This window comes from Cnephaeus nilssonii, assembly GCF_951640355.1.
Source record: "Cnephaeus nilssonii genome assembly, chromosome: 12".
NCBI classification, from domain to species: Eukaryota; Metazoa; Chordata; class Mammalia; order Chiroptera; family Vespertilionidae; genus Cnephaeus; species Cnephaeus nilssonii.
Genome location: NC_137083.1, coordinates 65007559 through 65029853, shown reverse-complemented (window position 1 = coordinate 65029853; position 22295 = coordinate 65007559).

Genomic DNA, 22295 nt, shown 5'->3' with positions numbered 1-22295 from the left:
GTCTCCAGGGACAAAGAGAAGATGTAAATGCGATGATTCAGAGCAGGAATATAATGTTTAATTATTATCCGAGGCTGTAACTAACTAGTTTGGACCACTTGGAGTCCTTCTCTTTTCCTAACTATTGACATAAGAAATGGCAAGTTGATGATGGCTGTTGGCAAGAGGCCTTAGGTCCTCAACCCCTGGATCTCTCTGCATGGCTTTTTGGGTGTCCTCTGGACATGGCAGATGGCTTTTCCAGGTTGAGTGACCCAAGAGAACAAGGTGTAAAGTCCATGCACCAAAAGGTCACTGGTTCAGTTCCCAGTCAGGGCACATGCCCAGGGTACAGGTTCTATCCCTGGTTGGGGTTCTTGCAAGAGGCAACAGCTCGATGTTTCTCTCTCACATTGATGTTTCTCTCTCTCTCTTTCTCTCTTCTCACTCTCCCTCTTCTCTTCCTCTCTCTCTAAAATCAATAAAAACATATATATTTTTAAAAGGTTGATATCATTTACCTTGTAATCTGAAAATTACATACCAAGATATTTATGCTCTGTCCTTAAGGTAAGCAAAAAACTTTGAAAGAAGAAATAGCATTTACATTATTATGTCCACCCAAAAAGTATGCTAGTAGTAAATGTTGCTCTCTGTGTATACAAATGTATACAAATGTATACTGCAATTGGCATAAGCATATTTATTAAAGTTTAGTTAATTTGCCTCTACAAATTTATAGTGCAATTGGAATAAGCATATTTATTAAAGTTTAGATAATTTGGTAGAAAATTAAGTCCTAAAGTTGAGATCATGGGAATTCAATTTTTTTTTCTTTTCCCTGAGCAGCAGTGTCTATCATATATGACAGCTACTTATAATAATAAGGGATTAATACAATGAAGGTGTATGCTTGGCAATAGACAATTTTCTTTAGGACATCATTATATGGCATAGAGGAATGGATCTGATTGCTTTAAAAAGTTAATACAAATGCCCTAGATGGTTTGGCTCAGTGGATAGAGTGTCAGCCTGTGGACTGAAGGATCCCAGGTTCAATTCTGGTCAAGGGAACATGCCCAGGTTGCGAGCTTGATCCCCAGTAGGGGACTTGCAGGAGGCAGCTAATCAATGATTCTCTCTCATCATTGATGTTTCTATCTCTCTCTTCCTCTCCCTTCCACTCTGAAATCAATAAAGATATTAAAAAAATAAAAAAGTTAATACAAATGAATTCTAAAAATAATATTTATGAAAATGTGTTATAATGATATTGATATAAAGAGTGGTTGCACAAAGTTTGAGTCAGAATTAATGTTGCTAAGTAATACTACAATCCTTCAGAAATTCAAATATCAAGTCTTAGGTTATTATATAGGAAGGCAGGTATTGATAAAGTAAGATAAAATAGTTTTTATGAAATACTATATTAATGCTCAATGCTAGATATGTTTACATTGATCGCTATTATATAGGAAAGCTTTTTGCTCTATAGATAACTATTTTTGATAAAAATAAAATACTTGACCTTTCCAGGTGAGAGTCTGTTTACTTTAGCAATTTATATCCCAAGTCTATTCTCAAAGTTGTTGAATATAATTGATCAACATGTATTATTTAGAAATTTCATCCTTTACTCATTTTAGTGAACCTTGTTGTGTCTGGTGAAAATGTAACTGTCTATTTGAAAAACAAAGCAATGCTTCATTTCTGTTCTGATATAAAAGTAAAATACTTTTCTCAGAACAGTATTTTCTTTGCTGTAGATGATTTAAAGGAATTGCTAGTAGATCATTTAAAGGAAATGCTTTATGTGGGATCTAGTTAATGTCACTCATTAAAGTAGTAAAAGGGTTTGCAAAAGAATTCAAGGAATATCCATCTACAAACTAACAGCTTTTATTACAATCTGGCTGAACTGAATTACTCATAATAATATTGGTTTCTGCTATACCAAGATTGTTGACTCTGTTCTTTCTGTTTTAATTTTATCATGAGAACATTTTTTTTTCTATTTTTTACACAACTTATAGTAATACTGGAGGCCTGGTCCACAAAATTCATGTGCTTCAGGGGGGTCCCTCAGCCCTGCCTGTGCCCTCTCATAATCCGGGACCCCTCAGGGGATGTCCAACTGCCGGTTTAGGCCCGAACCCTATTGGGCCTAAACCGGCAGTTGGACATTCCTCTCACAATCCAGGATGCTGCATGCACCAGTGACCATACTTTTCATACAGGTGAAAAGCATCTTGCCATTGTATGGGCAGCTACATTTTTTTTTGCCCTGATTATAAAAAGTAGTACACAACATGATCCTTTGAGGCAGTCGTACCATTTTCCCCATCTTATGGGTGGAAAAACTGAAGCAGAGAGAAGTTAAGTAATTGGCTTTGTCACACAGTTATAAGTGTCAGAATCAAGGCTGACCACAACATGTGCAAGCCAAAGTCCATGCATGTCATCGCTGCATCATTCTGTTTTTTGTGTTAGAACAGTCTTGCGAGGTTTTAATTTTTAAATCTAAGAGACTGTTCCCAATATATAGGAATGCATGTTCATCCCCATGTAGAATAAACAGGATGTGGACAGTTTGGAGATTCTTCTGATGAATTAGGATTAAGCAGCCAGAGATTTCTTTTTCAAATACTGCAGAAGCCACCTTCTTTGTTTAACTGTGTGTGGGACGTAGCATTTTATAAGCTATGACATAGTCACTTGCAATCTGGGACCCCTTGGCGGATGTCTGACTGCCGGTTTAGGCCCGATATCCGAGGGATGTAGCAGTGCACCAAGCAACAGATGGCCAGGGAAGAGCCCGAACTGGGGCCAGGCGCCACGCTGCTCACGTTCATCCCAGCCCTCTGAGCCTGCTGCCACTGCTCCCCGCTCAGTAGTGCTGCCAAGGAGTCATGAACCCAGCTTCTGGCTGAGCGGCGCTCCCCCTGTGAGAGCACACTGACCACCAGGGGGCAGCTCCTGCATTGAGTGTCTGCCCCCTGGTGGTAGTGCACATCATAGCAACTGGTCAACCGGTTGTTCCGATCATTCCAGTCATTCCATTGTAATGGTTGCTTAGGCTTTTATACATAGAGACTAGAGGCCCAATGCAGGAAAATTGTGCAAGAGTAGGCCTTCCTGCCCCCGGCTGCCAGCACTGGCTTCTCTCTGGCACCTGGGACCCAGGCTTCTCTCACAGCCCCGGCTTCGTCCAGAAGGTTGTCTGGAAGGACATCTGGTCTAATTAGCATATTATGCTTTTATTATTATAGTCACTGAATCTCATGAGAAGTCCACAGCAGGTCTGGGCCACCCTCCAGATGAGCTGTGCTACAGTATAGACCTCATGGCTCTACCTCACAATATGAGACCTTCTTGTACCACACGAGCTAGGGTTATTAAAGCTTGAGCATCAGACAGGGAACATCCACTGACTTTCCTGAAATCACACATGACCCTTCGATAGAGCTTCACTGCACAAAAGCAGTCACTTGTACTCACCTAATTGCAACAGTGCTGAGGATTACAGCTTTCTAAGGGTCTATGAGAATTTCTTGAACACATAGCATTATTTCTGCCACAACCTAGTCAATGACAATCTGCCTTGCAAATTTCAAATTTACAAGGAAATAAAGTATAAATTACAAGACTAATTAATTAATTTAGTGAGTGCTTTCCAGATAGCAGATTAATTACTTGTGTCTCTGACAATACTTGTTTTCTTCTATCAGGGCAAGATGTAAAATAAGTAAAAACACATAACTGTTTTTGCCTGTACGTGGGAAAATGGAAGCAAAAATAAATATCCCTGAGAAATGTCCAGGAATATTGCAACTGATCAGTGATGCTGTGATTCACCAACTGTCACAAGAGCTATTCTGCACAGTGTTTGGGTGGACTGCAAATTCTTGCTCTTTGGGCTACTTTCTCTAGCATGCCTTGCAATCACTTTTCTTTAGAGCTTTGTTTATGTCAATGAATAGATGATTGATTTCCATTCACATGCAAGCATGTCATCCTGCCATTCCTAATCCTGTTTTTCTTTCTCATTTTGTGAACAATTTGCTTTTTAATATGAATCCTGAAAATATGATTTGTATAACTGATTGTTCTTTTCTCTAGTGATGCATTTATCTTGTTTCTTTTTTTTTTTAATTATCACAATTTTATTATCACATCCCTATTTTTATTCCAAGACTCCCTTTTATTTCTACAACCATAATGAAGTTTTGGAAAGGCGGGCACTAAGTGAATAATTTTTTATCTTGACAGAGTGGAGTGAAGTAATTTTGTGATAGAGTTTTATATGCAGTCACTGGGCTTGTGATACTAGAGACACATAACATAAACCAGCTTGGGGTGCTCCTGGGTTTAGTATTCATGAGAGTAATTTAACCCAAGGATGAGTTTTTCAAGACCATTTTTTATGAAAAACATGTTCCAAAATATGAAAATTAGAAGCTAAAAATGCTAATGAAGTGAGTATCTATAAATAGAAATGTCTTAAGAAGATTTTATGTTGCTTATTGCTTTTATTCTGATATGTCATTTTAATTCTGGGAAAAGGTGAACCGACTTATAGGCTCTTAATTAACCTCTCTTCTTCAAGCTACTTTTTCCCTTTGCACACATGAATTGAAGCACGTGGCCATAGGTCTTTATCACTTGATTCTGACATCTCCGCATTCATTTGATGGAATGAAAAAAACTGCTCATGCCGATTTCTTTCTTCCATGACTTTTGGCACAAGCTATACTTTTAGAGACATTTTCTATAGCTTGTGGAATAATTTAAAGAATTTTACTGGGAAGGCAATTTGGGAAAGATAGATTCTTCAAGGCTAGTTTTCATGGACCTAAATCATAAAAGTTCTTTGTCCAATTGACTTTCCATTAGATTATTGTAGAAATGACTGGTGTGTTTAAGGTTTCTGGACTATCTGATTCTTATTTTTGCCATTTTAATATGCTGTGGTTGGCTAAATACAATGACTTTTTAAAATTGAACTGATTCTGAGTTTAGGAATGAGACTTAGCTAATATAATCAAACCCATTTAAAATATAAATTATATACATATTTGGCTTTTAAAAATTTTTTCATGATAAATCAACCATTAATTTTATTTTATACAATTCAAAGTGGATTTTATATATTAATTTCCATGACTACAGGATGATGACTTTTTTACACAACAGTCATCAGTAACAATCCTATGTCCTGGCAGATAGTATGCATTTGATAAGTGTTTGATGAATGAATGAATGATGAATGAATGAAGATTCAAGTTAGAGACTGTATGATAGGGAAAATGTCACTTTCTTTTTTAAATTATCTTTTAATTTTTAAATTATAGGTGACACTTAATATTATTTTATGTTAATTTTAGGTGCACAACATAGTGGTTAAACATTTATGTAATTTATGAAGTGATCCCCCCTGTAAGTCTAGTACCCACCAGGTACCATACATAGTTATTACGCTACTATTGACTATATTCCCTGCCCTGTACTTTACTTCCATGACTGTTTTGTAACTACCAATTTGCACTTCTTAATCTCTTCACTTTTCTCACTCAGTCCCTGAACCTCCCTCCCATCTGGCAAACATCAGTTTGTTCTCCACATCTATAGGTCTGTTTCTGTTTTGTTTGTTCATTTATTTTGTTCTTTAGATTCCACCTATAAGTGACATAACATGGTATTTGTTTTTCTTTGTTAGACTTACTCCACTTAGCATAATATCCTGTAGGTTTATTCATGCTGTTGCAAATGGGAAGATTTCATTCCTTTTTATGACCGAGTAATATTCCATTGTATATATGTACCACCTCTTCTTTACCCATTCCTAAACTCAGAATCAGTTCAATTTTATTGATGGACACTTAGGTTGCTTTTGTATCTTGGATATTGTAAATAACACTGCAATGAACACAGAGATGCATATATTTTTATAAATCAGTGCTTTGGATTTCTTCAAATATATACCCAGAAGTGGAATTGCTGGGCCATAAGGCTAGTTTTTAACTTTTTTTTTTTTTTTTTTTTTAGAATCTCCATCCTGTTTTCTGTAGAAGGCCATTCAATTTTCAAAGTCATCTTCAAGTTCAGGAAACAATTGAAGAATTTTGCAGCTTTTCTAACCAGATGAAATCCAAAATCACAGCTATTGGGTAACTACTGTTTAATAAAATATAATGCAAACCAAAATATGAGCTGCATGTATTTTCTTTTGCTGCATTACACATTACCACAAACTCAGCAGCTTGAAATAATATACATTTATTTTTTCATAATATTTTTAGGTGAGAAATCTGGGGAAAATGAGGCTAAATATTCTTCTTCGGCTGAAATCAGTGGATCATGCGATTGTGGTTTTTATCTGGGGTTCAAGATCCTCTTCCAAACTCACTAGTTCCGTTCCTTGAGGTTGTAGGACAGAAGGTGCTATTTTCCACAAGCCATCAGCCAGGGACTGCTCTCAGATGCTACAGGAAGCCCCTTCCTATGTGGCCACCTGCTATGGACTGAATTGTGTCCCACAAAAGACAAATGTTGAAGTTCTAACCCCAACATGAGTGTTTACGGAGATGGGGCTTTTAGGAAGTAATTAAGGATAAATATGGTCAGACAGGTGGGACCCTAATCCAATAGGATTGGTGGCCGTATAGAGAGAGAACACAGCAGGAAGGAGGCTTAGTTTGTGCAAACCACAAGGACCACTCTCTCTCCAGAACCTGCCCACGCTGGCACCTTGATCTCAGATTTCCAGCTTCCAGAACTATGAGAAAATAAATTTATTTTGTTTAAGCCACCCAACCTATGGTATTTTGTTATGGCATCAAGAGCTAACTAAGCCACCTCATTGGCATTTCACAACAAGGAAGCTTGCATTTTCCTGGCCAGCCAGAGAGCATCTCTCGGACTTCCTCTTTTGCAGCCAGGTGGAGGAAATAAAGGACCCATAAAATTAGGTCAAACCCACTCCGGTCATACTCTTTTCTTCAGGTCAACAGATTTGTGGCTTTAATTACACCTGCAAAATCCTTTCACAGCAACATCTACATTATTGCTTAATTGAATAACTGAGAGAAGTTAGGTATGTGTATATATATCAGAGGCTCAGAGTCTTGGGGACTGTCTTAGAATTCAGCCCGCCAGATTGCATATATTTAAAAAATTTTAAATTTCTAATAGCCACATTAAAAAGTAAGAAGAGATAAGTAAATTAAACTTCATAACACATATTTCATTTAGCCAAATATATTTAAAATGTTATTTCAGCATGTCATAAGTATAAAATTATGTTGAGATAATTTGTATGTTTTCATGGAAAATGTTAGAAATCCAGTGTGTATCTGGATTTCTGACCATCTGTATTTCAAGTCCACAGTAGTCCACAGTGACTGGTGGCTACCTATTCAACAGCACACTTGTAGGTATAATCTAGGTTCATTACCTTAAAAATTTATAGAAAGCAGAGTGACATTCCAAGATCTTCTGAGACTGAAAGATTACATTGAAAGCGAACATTATTGGATATATTTTTCCTTCAGCTTGAATTTAGGCTTAAAAAACAAAGTAAAGTGAAATTAATTTTAAAAGGAAAAATGTAAGTTACAAAATTCAAGTAGAAAGTGACATTTTGTTAAATCTCTTAAAAAGGTATTCTCTTATTTTCAAATGCTTATTTGTGAATAATACTAGCTTTAAATTTATGTAGTTTTAAATTTCATCCAAATAATGCTATTTTAATAACACCATTATAATAATTAGTAAATATTTAATTCACTGAAAATATGAATATGGACCTTTCTGTTGTTTAGCATTAACTCTAGTGAATAAGGAATTGTTTCTTACCTTGTACATAGAGCAGTGAAGCCTCTATGTTTGTATATTTTACTGGTTTAATTATATTCAAGCTTTAATCTTCAAGCAAGTTCTATGCCTATTTTACAAGCAGCATAAAGGATGAGTGAATAAATATGCATTTGTGCTCACATCTTTTTTAAAAAAATGTAGTCAGTGTTCTGATGATAAAAAAAGCAGATGACTAATTATCACATCAATAGTATATTCTTTTCTTCAATATATTTCTTATAATAATTTTTTCCTGAGGAAGAAAATTATTCTAACCAAGACTAGAACATTCCATGCCTGGATTAGTAATTACTATATGATACTTCTTACCAATGAACTTTAAATATTATTACATAGTGTAATTATTATATAAACATGTGCTATGATTTCAGTTCATTAAAAACACGTTACTGATTTGAGCACTTTATCCTTCAAGTTGAAATAACAATACCAACAAGCTTCTTGCTGCCATTGACAAAAATATGTAATTAATATTCATAGAGATGTAACTGTCTCACTTGATACATTTAAAATGTTTAAATGCTTTTGCAAAGCATGTTGTTTAACTGCTTTCCTTATCTATTGCATCATTACACTCTTTGACTACATGTTTGGAATAGCACAAGCACTTGCTTCATAAATGTTTTTGTATAGTCTGCTGAGAATTCTTTTTCTGTTGATCTCACTCCACACTCTAAACCAAACCACACCACACTCTAAACCACACGCTATTGACTGGAAATTATGCTGTTTATATTGGTTTTGTTTATTTATTTGCTTACATGGCATTGTGATGGACTGAGGCCCAAAAATTCTAAGTTACTTATACATGTGCCTACCTTAAAACATGGAGAGAGAAAAAACAACAAGAAAAAATGTGTTTGGCTTGATATTGGTGAGGGATATTGGGTTAAGTGGTGAAAGAAAAAAAATATGTTTGAGAAGAGGAAAAGAAAATGAAAGTGGGAGGGGCGGGAATTCTGTGATGAATGGAAAGAATGCCACCTTGAATGTTTATTCTGAGGTGTACTCTATCTTGAATGCCAAGCAGTACACTTCAACTTGGGTTGTCCTCTAGCCACAAATTTTAATTTTCAAGTACAATACCCAGCTTAACTCATTACTACATTACAATGGACTAATAAAGGAATTAATAAAATGTTATTTGTTATTGCCCTAAGGGATTTTGCAGTAAAAGATGGTAAAGAAGTGGTGATAGCTTGAAAAAAAATGTGGCGTCAATAAAAACCCCTTTTATTTATTTACTCATTTATTCACCAGTATTGCTTGTTTGTTGTTTATTTTTGTTTCCTCGTTTTCACATCCTATTTTTCTATTCACAAGTATATGTATTTCAATTAGAACTGTGGGCTGTATTTTCAGTGTCATTATTGACAAAAATCAGTAATGAATTCTCCATCCTTAATTTGTCTGTTAGCAGCATTTGACTCTTTTAAAAGTGAACCCTTTCTTGGTTTGTCTTTTTCACTTGGCCTTTGCAATATCCGTTCTTGGTTCTCTTTACTTACCTGGGGGCTCCTTTTCAATCTTTTATACCAGTCCTTCCACATTTCGCCAACGTCCAAATACTGGAAATATCCACATGCTCCAGAGCAGCGAGTTCTTCTCTAATATTACGTCCTTAGTGAGAATCTTTTCCCATCTTATAACCTCGGTTTATATCATCTGTAACACATGTCTCTGGTGTCCTATGCCATGTTCCTTCAGGTCAGCTCTGATTGCAGACTTCCCTATGGTGGACAGTTCCATGCAAGCTCAGACTTATCTCACAGTACAGTGGTCCCACCTCAGCCATGCACTAAGCATGTTTTTATTTCCTCCCCCAGATCATCAGAAGTATATTTGACCCAGGGAACGTGCAGCTGGGATATACAGGGTGACTGAAAGCTCCTAGGAGCAACTCTCAAATAATGATCTAGAATGGGAGCCCAAGGATAAATTCCCCAGCCTCCATTACTCAGGTGGAAAATTCTAAGAGATGTCTGTACATATTTCTCTAGAGGTTCCTGTGGAATCAAACTCCCGAAACTTGTAACATCAACCTCAGTAATGAACATTTATTTTGGATTTTCTCCTTCTCTGTCTCACTATGCCTGTTTTCGTACTGTGGCCTCTACTTCCAGAGGTCCCCTCATTGGTGTATCACTGCAATTAATCTGCTTTTGTCTGAGCCCTACTTTAAAAATCTTCCAAATTACCTCTCCAGCAAGAGTCTCTATTACAAATGCCAGAATTCTCAGGAAAAAATAAATAAATAAATAAATAAATAAATAAATAAATAAATAAATAAGGTAACTGCCTATTCAGCCACTCGATTGGGCTATTGAATAAGCATTTAAACACGTAATATTTAATCAGCATGTCAAACACTATTACCAATTTGCTTTAATCCACTATCATATCTTGAATAAACTATTGGAATAGACTATTAATTTGTCTGCAAGCTGCAACTTTACCCCTTCTTGCAATCTCTCAAGGCAAGAACAACATTTTTTTTTTCATTCCTTTGGTTGTAACTGATACAACTTTTTAAAATCAAACTCAGCTTCTGAATTTAAACCCTCCAGTGATTTATCATTTCATTTAAGGTAAATAAAATTCAATGCTCTTATCCTAACCTATGAAATACTAAGCATTTTGCCCCTGACAACCCCAAACTACCCCATTCCTACTCCTACAGCTCAAGTCACACTGACTTTATTGCTACTTTTCTTCTCCTAGATGTACATGTTGCTAATGCCATGTTCTTCAGGTTTCTGTTCTATATCACCTTCCCAGAGAGATCCTTCCTGATTTATCTTTTATAAAATAGGACACCCACATCTGGTTGCTCTTTATGCCCTTATCCTGTTATTGTCTTCATAAAAGTAATCAACTCCAGACATAGGGTTCTGTTTATTTCTATTTACTTATGGTTTATTATAAGCTCCATCAGGGCATATATTTTTTCTTGGTCACTGTTCAGTAGCTAGGACAATGCTTGGTATTCAATGCTCGGTAACATTTTTGTTTGTTTGTTCTGTTTTAACAGATCTCTGTGGCATGTGCTGTTTTATCTCATATGTGTATATTTCCTACATAGAGAAGTTGAAATTTTCACAGTCTGTTGTTTCTGAGTTGCAGTGCATTATCGTGAGTGTTCATTCACTCTAGCTTCTGGGCTGGGTACGCCAGTCACTTTAAGTCTCTGTTATTACTCAGTGCGGAGGTCATCCCTGTGCAGCGTGAAGCTGCTATGGAGACAGAGTGATGAAATCGCTCCCAGCACATCCTGAGTGCCAGTGTTGATCCTTCACCATCTCTGTGAAGTGGGAGCCGTGGAGAATGCCATCAAACTGTGTGCATACTTATTGTAATAACCTATTAATTTATTAAGCAATTGATCAAAGCTGTCCTTTAACCGCAATTGCTCTTGTGAATATTGAAATAATGGTGACTTGAGAGTGGGTCAATTGGGATTTCAAAATTAACAACGGGGTTGAAAAAGACCATGTTCCCTTTTTTTGCCACAATTGATCATTTAAAAAGTTTACTTCATTAAAGAACTAAAGATTTATAAAAGGACATCAATTAGCTGTAATTCTGAATGCTAACATATGCAGTTCTTATATGTTCTATAATATGTTAATGGTTACTATGTATTATATAATCCTATATAATAAGAGAGGAATATGCTAATTATCCAGTACACCCTGAGGCATAATGACCAACCGCGTAATGACCGGATCACGGATCTGCAGGAGGGTGGGGCAGCAAACTACAAGCGGGTGGCAGAGAGCTACAGGAAGGGGCAGGGCAGCAAGCTATGAGGCGGGGGAAGAGGGTGGGAGGAGCTACAGGAGGGCAGCAGCGACCTACTGGCGCACAGATTCGTGCCCAGTGCTACTAGTTATGTAATATATATAAAATGTAGTTTTTAATTTTAATGCTAAAATACATGCCCTGCAATAGTAAATAAAAAATCATTATGAGTGATCAACATAATCACCATAAAATATGAATATTTGAATTAAAAGTTCTATTTAATAGTTACTTTATTCTACTTTTACTCACAGTTATCTTATTTGAGGAAGATTCTGTTCATATAAATCTTACTTCAATAATAAAAATAGAATTGTACTTATAGAAGATATTCTAATGGATTGGAATAATGTGTTATACTAACTTTTAATACTTAGGAAAAGAGTAGCATTTATTATTTTTCATGTCTAATTTTTATTCTAGAATGTAAAACTTTTAAATTAAAGCATACAATATTAATCATATGCTTCTCTAAAAATAAATTAATTTCATTCTTTTTAAATATAATACTTATTGAGTTAAAATGAAGAACCCTTGAAGGAAAAACATATATTTGCTTGCCACAGATTGTGATTTAATTTTAGGGACCCATAGATATGCTTGTTATGCTGAATTATAATTCTGTATCTGTTCTCTGAGTTTTTCTTATGAAGTACACTCCTTCCCTGGTGCAGAACTCAAAATAAAATATTTGACACAGTCAGTAGGCCAAACAAAACTTTTCAGTTATAATAGCATTTTTTTAGTTATTTGATTTATTCAATTCTTTTATGTATATACTAGAGGCCCAGTGCATGATTGAATCATGCACGTGTAGGGTCCCCTACACGCTTTCGCTTTTCGTGGTGGAGCTGGGTGCCTGTCTGCTCCGGCACCAGGCCTTTCAGAAGCTCCACTCGGCGGAGGCTTCTGAAAGGCCTGATGCCGGAGCAGACAGGCACCCAGCTCTCCCACTTTTGATGGTCCGCGGCCGCTGAGGGGGGCTACCCTGCTGTTGAGAGGCACAGGGGGCGGGACTCTCAACGGCCTCTCAACGGCCGCTGAGGGGGGCTGCCACGGACACCTGGCTACCCTGCCGTTGAGAGGCGCAGCTGGGTGTCTGTCCGCAGCAGGCCCCCTCAGCGGCCGCGGATCTGGCCATTGAGAGGCACAGGGGGTGGGAGTTCCGCCCCCTGCGCCTCTCAACAGCAGGGTAGCCCCCTCAGTGGCAGCGGATCCGTGCCTCTCAATGGCTAGATAGGCCACCCCGAGTCCCGCCCCCCAGCCTTTCGCCGCCCAATCGTGGGCGTAGCGGAGTGATGGTAATTTACATGTTACTCTATTATTAGATAGGATGTGTGTGTGTGTGTGTGTGTATATATATATATATATATATATATACACACACACACTAGGGGCTCTTTGCAGGAAGATTCCAGCAAGCGGCCGCCATGTCTGCGTGCGTGCCGCCACCACCACCCGCCCCGCCCGCGCTTTCCCTCTGGCAGCCTCCTTGCTTTCCGCTTTCCCTCCCTCTTCTTTCTAAGTTGTCTTCAGTCTTCACTCCTCCCTCCCTCAGCGTATGCAAATTAACCACCATCTTTGTTTTGTTAGTTTGCATACTCACTCTGATTGGCTATGGGAGTAGTGAAGATACGGTCAATTAGCATTTTTCTCTTTTATTTGTGTACTAGAGGCCTGGTGCATGAAATTCATGCATGGGGGGGTCCCTCAGCCCAACCTGTACCCTCTCCAATCTGAGAGCCCTCAGGGCATGTCCTGCTGATGGCTTAGGCCTGCTCCCTGTGGTTCTCTGCTCTCTGAAGGGCTTGCCTGCTCCACACCTTAGCGATGGGCAAGCAAGCCCTGCTGGGTGCTGCCTGCAGCTGCGCTTGTCTGCTCCTGGGTCGCCGCGGCAACAGCCAAGCAGGCCCTGCTGGGTGCTGCCTGCAGGCCCACTTGCCTGTTGTGGGTCACCGGCAGCTACCACCAAGCAGGCCCTGCTGTCTGCTGTCAAGCTGCACCGCTGGACCTACCCCCAGGCTCACCCTGAGGTTGCCTGTCCAGCCCTGCTTGGCTCCCCGGCCCCACAGCAGCTGCAGCCGCTGAGGTCTGGCCCTGCCTCCCTCTTTGGCCCTTGAAGCAGCCTCGGTGGCTACTGACCAGGCCCTCCCCCAGTGCAGGTGCATGGAGGCGGGTCCAGGCACCGCCACCCCAGACCCGCAAACGCTGATGGGCCGCCGCCGCCCCCGGAGAGACCCCACCCGGCAGCGGCAGCGGCGGCGGGGGCGGGGTCTTTCCGGGGCGGCGGGGGCGGGGTCTCTCGGGGGTGGTGGCGGCGGCGCCTGGACCTGCCCCCATCCGCCGCCACAGCTCAGACCCGCGAACGCTGAGGGGTCTCCCCTCAGCAGCAATGGATCCGGCTGTTGAGAGGCACCCCGCGTCCTGCCCCCCAGCCTCCCGCTGCCCAATCGTGGGCGTAGCGGAGTGATGTTTATTTGCATATTACTCTATTATTAGATATGATATATATATATATATATATATATATATATATATATATATATGTATATATATATATATAAACAGGAAATATGCAAATTAGGCCAGGATGCTGTAATGGGTCATGACCAGACAGGAGGAGGTTGTACACGCAGGTGAGGCCTGGAGCGGAGACGGAGACAAAGACAGGGGGGCCGGTTAGCCACCTTGCCCAGCTTGGGCAGGCCCCACGGATCTGGAGCGGACAGGGACAGGGGGGCCGGCTCACAGCCTACGCGGCCGAGCGCAGGCCCGGAGAGGAGACGGCAGGCCCACCTCCCATGGAAACATCGTTGCTCCCTCCTGCCTCCTGCAGAATCGGTGCGGGTCCCTCCAGGATCCTGCAGAAGCGGCGCGGCTCCCTCCCGGCTCCCATGGGTGCCGGTGGTTCGCTTCCGCCTCCCGCGGGTGCCACGCCACATGGCTCCCGTGGAAGCAGTGCGGCTCCCGGTGACGCGCTGTAGTTCCCCCTGGCTCCCACAGAAGCCGCGGGCGGCCTACTGAGCGTGATGGGCTACTAGTTTAAAATAGGGTGTAGGTATTATAGACAGGTTGTTGATCCCTAATCCTCACATATTAGGAAGTGAGGCCTTTGGAAGGAAATTCAGTTTAGGTGAGGTCATGAGGATGGAATTAATGTCCTTACAAAAAAAGAAAGAGACTATAGCTTTCTCTGTCTCCATCATGTGAGGCTACAGCAAGAAGGTGGCTATCTGAAAACCAGGAAGGAAGCTCTTATTAGGCACTGAATTAGTGGGCACCTTGATCTTGAACTTTCCAGCCTCCAGAACTCTGAAATAAATGTCTCTTGTTTAGCATTTTGTTATAGCAGCGCACACTGACTAATACGTGGGGTTAATAATAGGACAAGTTTGAGAGGACTCTTTTAAAAACAAACAAACATGTTTTTATTGATTTTTTGATAGGAAGGAAGGGAGATGGGGAGAGAGAAATAGAAACATCGATCAGAGAGACATTGATCCGTTGCCTCCTGCATGCCCCCCACTGGGAATGGAGCTTGAAATCCGCACATGTGCTCTGACCAGGAATCATACCTGGGACTAAAGATTTATAAACGGACATCAATTAGCTGTAAGTTTGAATGCTAACATATGCAATTCTTATATGTTCTATAATATGTAAATGGTTACTATGTATTATGTAATCCTATATAATAAGAGAGGAATATGCTAATTATCCATTATGCCCTGAGGCATAACAACTGACCTCGTATCAACCAGATCACGGATCTGCAGGAGGGTGGGGCAGCGAACTACAAGTGGTCCATGGGTAGATGCTCAACCACTGAGCCACCCTAGCTGGGCATGAAAAGACTTTTATATGTAAGTTCATAGTGGAATGCTCAGGATTCTTGGGGATTAAATTAGATTTGCATAATCTTTAAGTGCTGATCTAACCCAGGAGTGGTTGGAGGAACAATCTGTTCAAGCAACAAACCAGAATGGAGTGGAAATAGTTAAAGTGTCACAGTTCTGTGTCATGGGCTACCCCTTATTCATTGGAAAAGAACCCCCTCCTCCCTGCCCCCCATTCTGGAGTGCCTAGAAGCTGAGCTAGATGGCACTGAGGAGGGCGGCTCCAGTGTCTGCCTGTCAACGAGGTTGACAGGCATAAATGGGCCAGGTTCTCAACCATTCTCAACCCTGTTGCAGGATTCCTGTCAAGCCAGGGAACAGAACAAGATACACTGTCAGATATCACAACAGGAGGTTAGGAACAATTCCCCACAGGCCACATACTGTCTGTCACAGCTCCTTGTGGGGATGCAAACATGGAACTAGCAAGCATGGCAAATCGAATCCACGTTCCTTATTAATATATGGTCACTTGGGCAAGCTGTTTGTGTCCAAGAAAACTCAGTAGTTGCCTTTGCTAGATAACCTAGCAACCTATTTTCTCTAAGTGGCAATACCTATATCAAAATCACATTTTGTAAGAAATAGAAAGATTTTACTTTTCTAAGCCCAAATTAAACTTAATTCATATTTGAAACCACGTAAAACCACTTGAAAGTAAATATTATTGTTAATTTAAAAAATTTGTTTAAACAATAGGCTATAGGAAACAGCCACAAGGAGAAGTTCAGAAATGCTGATTACATATTACAGTTTATTCTTTTGTACCCTATCTTGTTTAAAGATTTATCCTTCCTTCTGCTATCCTTTAGTACAGAGGAATTATTTTAGGTGAAAATGAACTATGTGAAGTTAGCAATGCAATAGATTTTATTATTTTTATGGAACGTTAATGTGTTCCTAAGTTATATTCTGAATCTGCATTTGCTGTTGAACTTTAAATAAAAATTTTCAGTCCTAAATACTTTATATTCAAGTCCATGACCCTTTGTAATAATTTCACCAGCATACACTTAAAAAAGAATTACAAAAAGTGGATATTAGAATAGCTGTGATATAGTTATAATTATTTGATACCTTTAGTTGTTGTTGTTTTTTTTAATCCTCACCTGAGGATATTTTTTCATTGATTTTTAGAGAGAGTGGAAAGGAGCGGGAGAGACAGAGAGAAACATCGATGTGAGAGACACATTGATTGGTTACCTCCCTTATGCCCCCAACCAGGGCGGGGAACCTGACACTGCGATAGGTGCCCTTGACCAGAATCAACCAGGGGACCCTTCAGTCCACAGGCTGATGCTCTATCCACTGAGCCAAACTGGCTAGGGCGAAATCTTGATATTTTATCTGATTGCTTTACTGCAGGATAATATTTTCTTTGGATATCATTGTTCAACTTCATGCATGGAGATATAAATGTCCTAAAACCAAAACACTAAATTACTTTGTTTTTAAATGTCCCCCCTTTTTATATAATAAATTGGGGCAGTGCATGAGTGTGTGTGTGTGTGTGTGTGTGTGTGTGTGTGTGTGTGTGTGTGTGTTTGTATCCTCCAACATCCAAAAATAATAAAGGAAAATACAGTGTAATTTAGAATAAAATAAAAATGTTAAATTGCATAGCTCCTCCTGTTGAATGGGTAGAAAATAAAGTAAATCAAGCACCTAGTCACTGGTTTTGATAAATGCAATACACTACATTTTCACCTATCAATTGAAAATTTATTTCTCACTTAATATACTTGGGCCTCAATTTAAACTCTACATAATTTAACTTTTTAAAATAAAGTTTAGTATCCATTAAGAACATCATCCCTGAACCTTTGCAATTTTCACAGTTTTTGTGTGTTTTTTTTTCTAGCAGGAAAGCAAAGTGAGTGGGAAGAAGTTATTGGCAATAGTGTTTTGTAAGTGGAGTGATAGTAGAAAAGTCACTTAGTTACAAGAGGAGGATTTAATTTCAGAGTTTCTGCTTTGCACATTGTTGTTTTTAGTTCCTCAATGTAGTTGTTGATGTTTTTCGTTAATAGGAAGCTTGAAATAGAAAACTGATCTGACACACGTGTCTGTAAAAAGACCCAGATTTAATCAATGTGTATATATTTTATATCTATATGTTCCTGTAAGTATACCTAAATCATTTATGTACACCCTAATATGAAATCTTTTGTAAGCCTCTGCTTCCATTTCCCTTTTTTATATTCTAACCAGCGGATGGCAAGTTAAACTGATGGTAATATATTTTTTATTACCAGACTCTTATATGGTCATTTTCATTTTAACTATTCATAGGTGAAACTAAGCAATGAGGTCTGATTTAAATAGGGTCCTGCACCACTCAGGGACAGCCTGGAAACAAATAGTCTTGTTTTTCAGTCTCTGCATCATTTTCACTGTTACATGAATTATATGATTTATGTAAAACTTGAGGTGCTTTTGCTGGTGGGAAAGGGTGTTTTCTATAGTACAGCACCCATTCTGGATGCAGAATTTTTTTTAAATGGTACCCTAACACAATTTGTTGGCTCAAAGTTCTTTCAATGATTTCCTAGAATATTATCGTGCACTAACTTTTGCCATTTAATTCAATTAAGTTGTATTGAAGAGCAATATGCAGAACATATTTGGCATTCAGTTATAAAGACCAAATCATGCCTAAAACAAACCATGTTATCTTTTTAGGGTATCACTCTCATCGTCCTCCCTCTATGGCAATTGTCCTCATCTAAAACTGTGCAGCTTCTTCACCTGTCTCTTTTCCTTTGTCTTACCTCTACTGACATTAAGTTCTATAAAAACAAAGGCTCATGTGTATTTTGTAACTTATTATTTCTATAAGGTTTAAAAATTACAAAAAATGAAACATAACAATAAGCTCCTGTATAATCTTTACTTTAGTTAGCCAGTTACATGTTGCCCATTTTTATCATTTATTCTCTCTCTCTCCTTCATTATATTCAAGCTATATTTTTGGCAGAAAAAACTCATAACTTTCCCTGGTATTATGGCATTCTTAGGGCATCCTCTCAGATGGCATATGATGTAGATTTGTCTAAATATTTAGTCATATTTAAGGTAGCTGATTAAGGTAGCACCCATCATTTTTATTTGTAATCAAGACTGTTTTCCCTCTTTGTAATGAATAACAATATTTAGAGAGATTCTTTAGAACTATGTTAAATATCCTGTCTTCATGAAATTTTCACCCCCAAATTTTTAGCTTCATCATTTACAGCTATATTTTAAGTACTGCCTTGCTGAAAGTTTTTTCTTCTCCATTTATTTATTCAATAAGTTATTCACCATAGCATGAGCTCAAAGATGCTTATTTATGCAGTGTTATAATGCATTGCTATCATTATTTATTTTAATGCTTAAAATGTCCTAGTTTGACCAGTGGGAGTCCCATTAACCTGATCCTTATGTCCTTTTTTATGGACCACTCACTCCTGGAACACTTCCTTATTTTCTTATATAACAAAATATTCCAGGCCTATCTGTGTTCCTGGTTCCTGTCCTGGAATTAGTCATTTATCCAAGAAGCCTACCTACACTAATAAAAGATGCAAATTCACTGTATGCCCACCAGCCAATCAGGATTGAGTATGCAAATTAACCCACCAAAGATGGTGAGTTAATTTGCATAGATAGGAGCAGAGCAAAGATTGAAGACTGAAGAGGCTTGGCTTCTCTACTGTGGCCACAGTGAAGGCCTGGGTCCTGGGTACCGGAGGAAAACCGGTGCTGGCAGCCAGGGGAAGGAAGGCCTATTGCATGCATTTTCATGCAATGGGCCTCTAGTTCTTTATAATAAAGGATAATATTTAGAAATCAGGATTTTGTTGCCAGATGTGGTCATTCTTTCTGCGGGTCACTGTGTCTGGGCAAATTCAGCAGACAAAGCTGGAAATAAACAATAAAAAATACATAATGTACACATATTTAGTCATTTCTACATCTATTTTTTAGTGAACCTATCGCAAATACTGCCAGATCTAATCCATGCAACATGGATCACCTGGTAAAATAAATATTTCTTTTCTTTTTCTTATTGAATTTATTGGATGATATCTCTAATAATAATATGCTAATTAGACTGGACGTCCCTCCACATGAAGCCTAGGTTGCGAGGGAAACCCGGGCCCTTGGTGCCGGAGGGACGCCTGGGTCCCAGGTGCCAGAGGGAAGCTGATGCTGGCAGTGGGGGGAAGGAAGGCCTACGCTTGCATGAATTTTGTGCATCAGGCCTTTAGTTGGTTAGTAAATGTATATAGGTTTCAGGTGTACACTTCTAAAATATATGATATGTATGTTATAGCATGTTTTCACCACCCGAGTCAAGCATCATTTATTTTCTTTACCCTCTTTTATCTCCCTAACCCACTTTCCCTCTGGTAATCACCATATTGTTGTCTGTGTCTATGAGTTTGTTTTTGTTTTGTTTTTTGCTTTATCTCTTCACCTTTTTCACCCAGCCCTCCAACCCCACTCCTCTCTGATGGCTGTCAGTATGTTCTCTGAGTATCTATGAGTCTGTTCCTATTTTGTTTGTTAGTTTACTTTGTTCATTAGGTTACACATATAAGTGAAATCATATGGTACTTGTCTTTCTCTGATTGGCTTATTTCACTTAGCATAATGCTCTCCAGGTCCCTCCATGATGTTGCAAAGGGTAAGATTCCCTTCCTTTTCACAGCTCGGTAGTATTCCACTGGTAAATGTACCACAGTGCTTTTATCCACTCATCTACTGATGGACACGTGGGCTGTTTCCAAATCTTGGCTATCTATAATAATAAAAGAGTAATATGCTAATTAGACCAGATATCATTCTGGACATCACTCCGGACATCCTTCTGGATGAAGCTGGGCTGGAGAGAAGCCTGGATCCCAGGTGCCTGCTGGCAGCTGGAGCAAAGCCCAGGTCGGGTGCCTACTGGTGGCCGGAGGGAAGCCTTGGTCCCGGGTGCCAGAGGGAAGCCAGTGCTGGCAGCTGGGGGAAGGAAGGCCTACTCTTGCATGAATTTCATGCATCGGGCCTCTAATTGTAAATAATGCTGCCATGAACATAGGAGTGCAGATGTTCTTTCTAATTAGTGTTTCCAGTTTCTTCTGGTATATTCCCAGAAATGGAATTGCTGGGAACCCACTAAATGTTAGAACATACTTGCCAATGATACATCTGCTAAAGAGTTAATATCCAAAATTTATAAAAAGCTTATAAAACTCAACAAACAAACAATCCAATTAAAAAATGGGCAAAGGGCTTTAACAGACACTTCTCCAAAGAGGGCATATAGACGGCCAAGAGACATATGAAAAGAGATTCGGTGTCAGTAGTCACCAGGGAAATGCAAAGTGGAACCACAATATAGTCTCCAGAAGGTCAGATAACTCTCTTTGTGAGTAATAATAGATCTGGCTTTCATTCTCAATAATATATTTAAACATTCATTCAACCAAAGCATACACAGAAAGTTTTTGAGAATTCATAACAAATAGAATTTTGAAAAGCATGTGTTCTAATTAGAGTTCAATTTTTACACAATATTTTGACATAAATTTTAAGTACATTAAGATATGCATATCTTTGTTCTATAACTTCATATTTTTTACAGATAGACCTGTATAACCTCCTATTTTTCACAAGTAGACCTGTATAAATCTTATCCAGATATAGAATATTTGATCACCCAGGAAAATCCCCTTGATGTTTTCCCCTATCAAACATTTTCCTAAAGATGACCATTTTAAATTTTTTCTTCCTTACAGATTAATTTGTTCTCTTCTAGAAATTCATCTGAATGAAAATACACATTATGTTCTTTTTGTTCTCAGCTATTTTACACATCATAAAGCCTTTTAGAATCATCCATTTTGTTTCATATATCAGTAATCTGCTAATTTTTATGATTAAGTAATATTCCATTGTATGACAATAACACAATTAGCTATCCATTCCCCTGTGGTGAACATTTGTGTAATATGAAGTTTAGGGAGATTAAAATATTATAGGTAAAACTATTATGAACTTTCTTACATAGGTCATTTTGTGGACATCTGTATTTATTTCTCTTGGGTGAATATTTAAGAGAGTTGTTTCTAGATAATACTTTAATTGTATGTTTACTTTTATTAGAAATTGCTCCCCAGTAATCAGGGGAGTTATAGTTGTGTCATATCCTCACCAAATTTTTATGTCAGTCTATTTTTCATTCTTGCTCTTCCAGTGTTTGTGTAGTGATACCTCATTATTGTTTTAATTCATATTATCATGATTTAATTTATGTTTATGTAGTTATTGATCCTTCATTGGGAATCATATTATTTAATTCTTTTAATCATTTTTATTAGTCTTTTTATCATTTAATTATCAAATTGAGAGGGTTTGACTCTATGTATGATAAAAGTTCTTTATCAGATATATATTTTATAATTTTTTTCTCAGTCCATGTCTTGTCTCATTATTTTTGTAATGTTGTATTTTGATGACAGGAAGTATTTAATATTTATGAAGTCTTTCTTATCAATGACCTTTTATGGTCATTTCAAACAAATCTTTGCTTACTCAAAATGTATGACATTATTTTCCCGTGTTTGCTTCTAGATGCTTTATATATTTAGCTTTTACACTTAACCAATGATCCATCTCAAGTTAACTGTTATGTGTGATATGAGATAGGGGTTGTGATATATTTCCTGTGTATTTTCCCCCCAACTAGATATCCAAGTTTTCTAACACCAT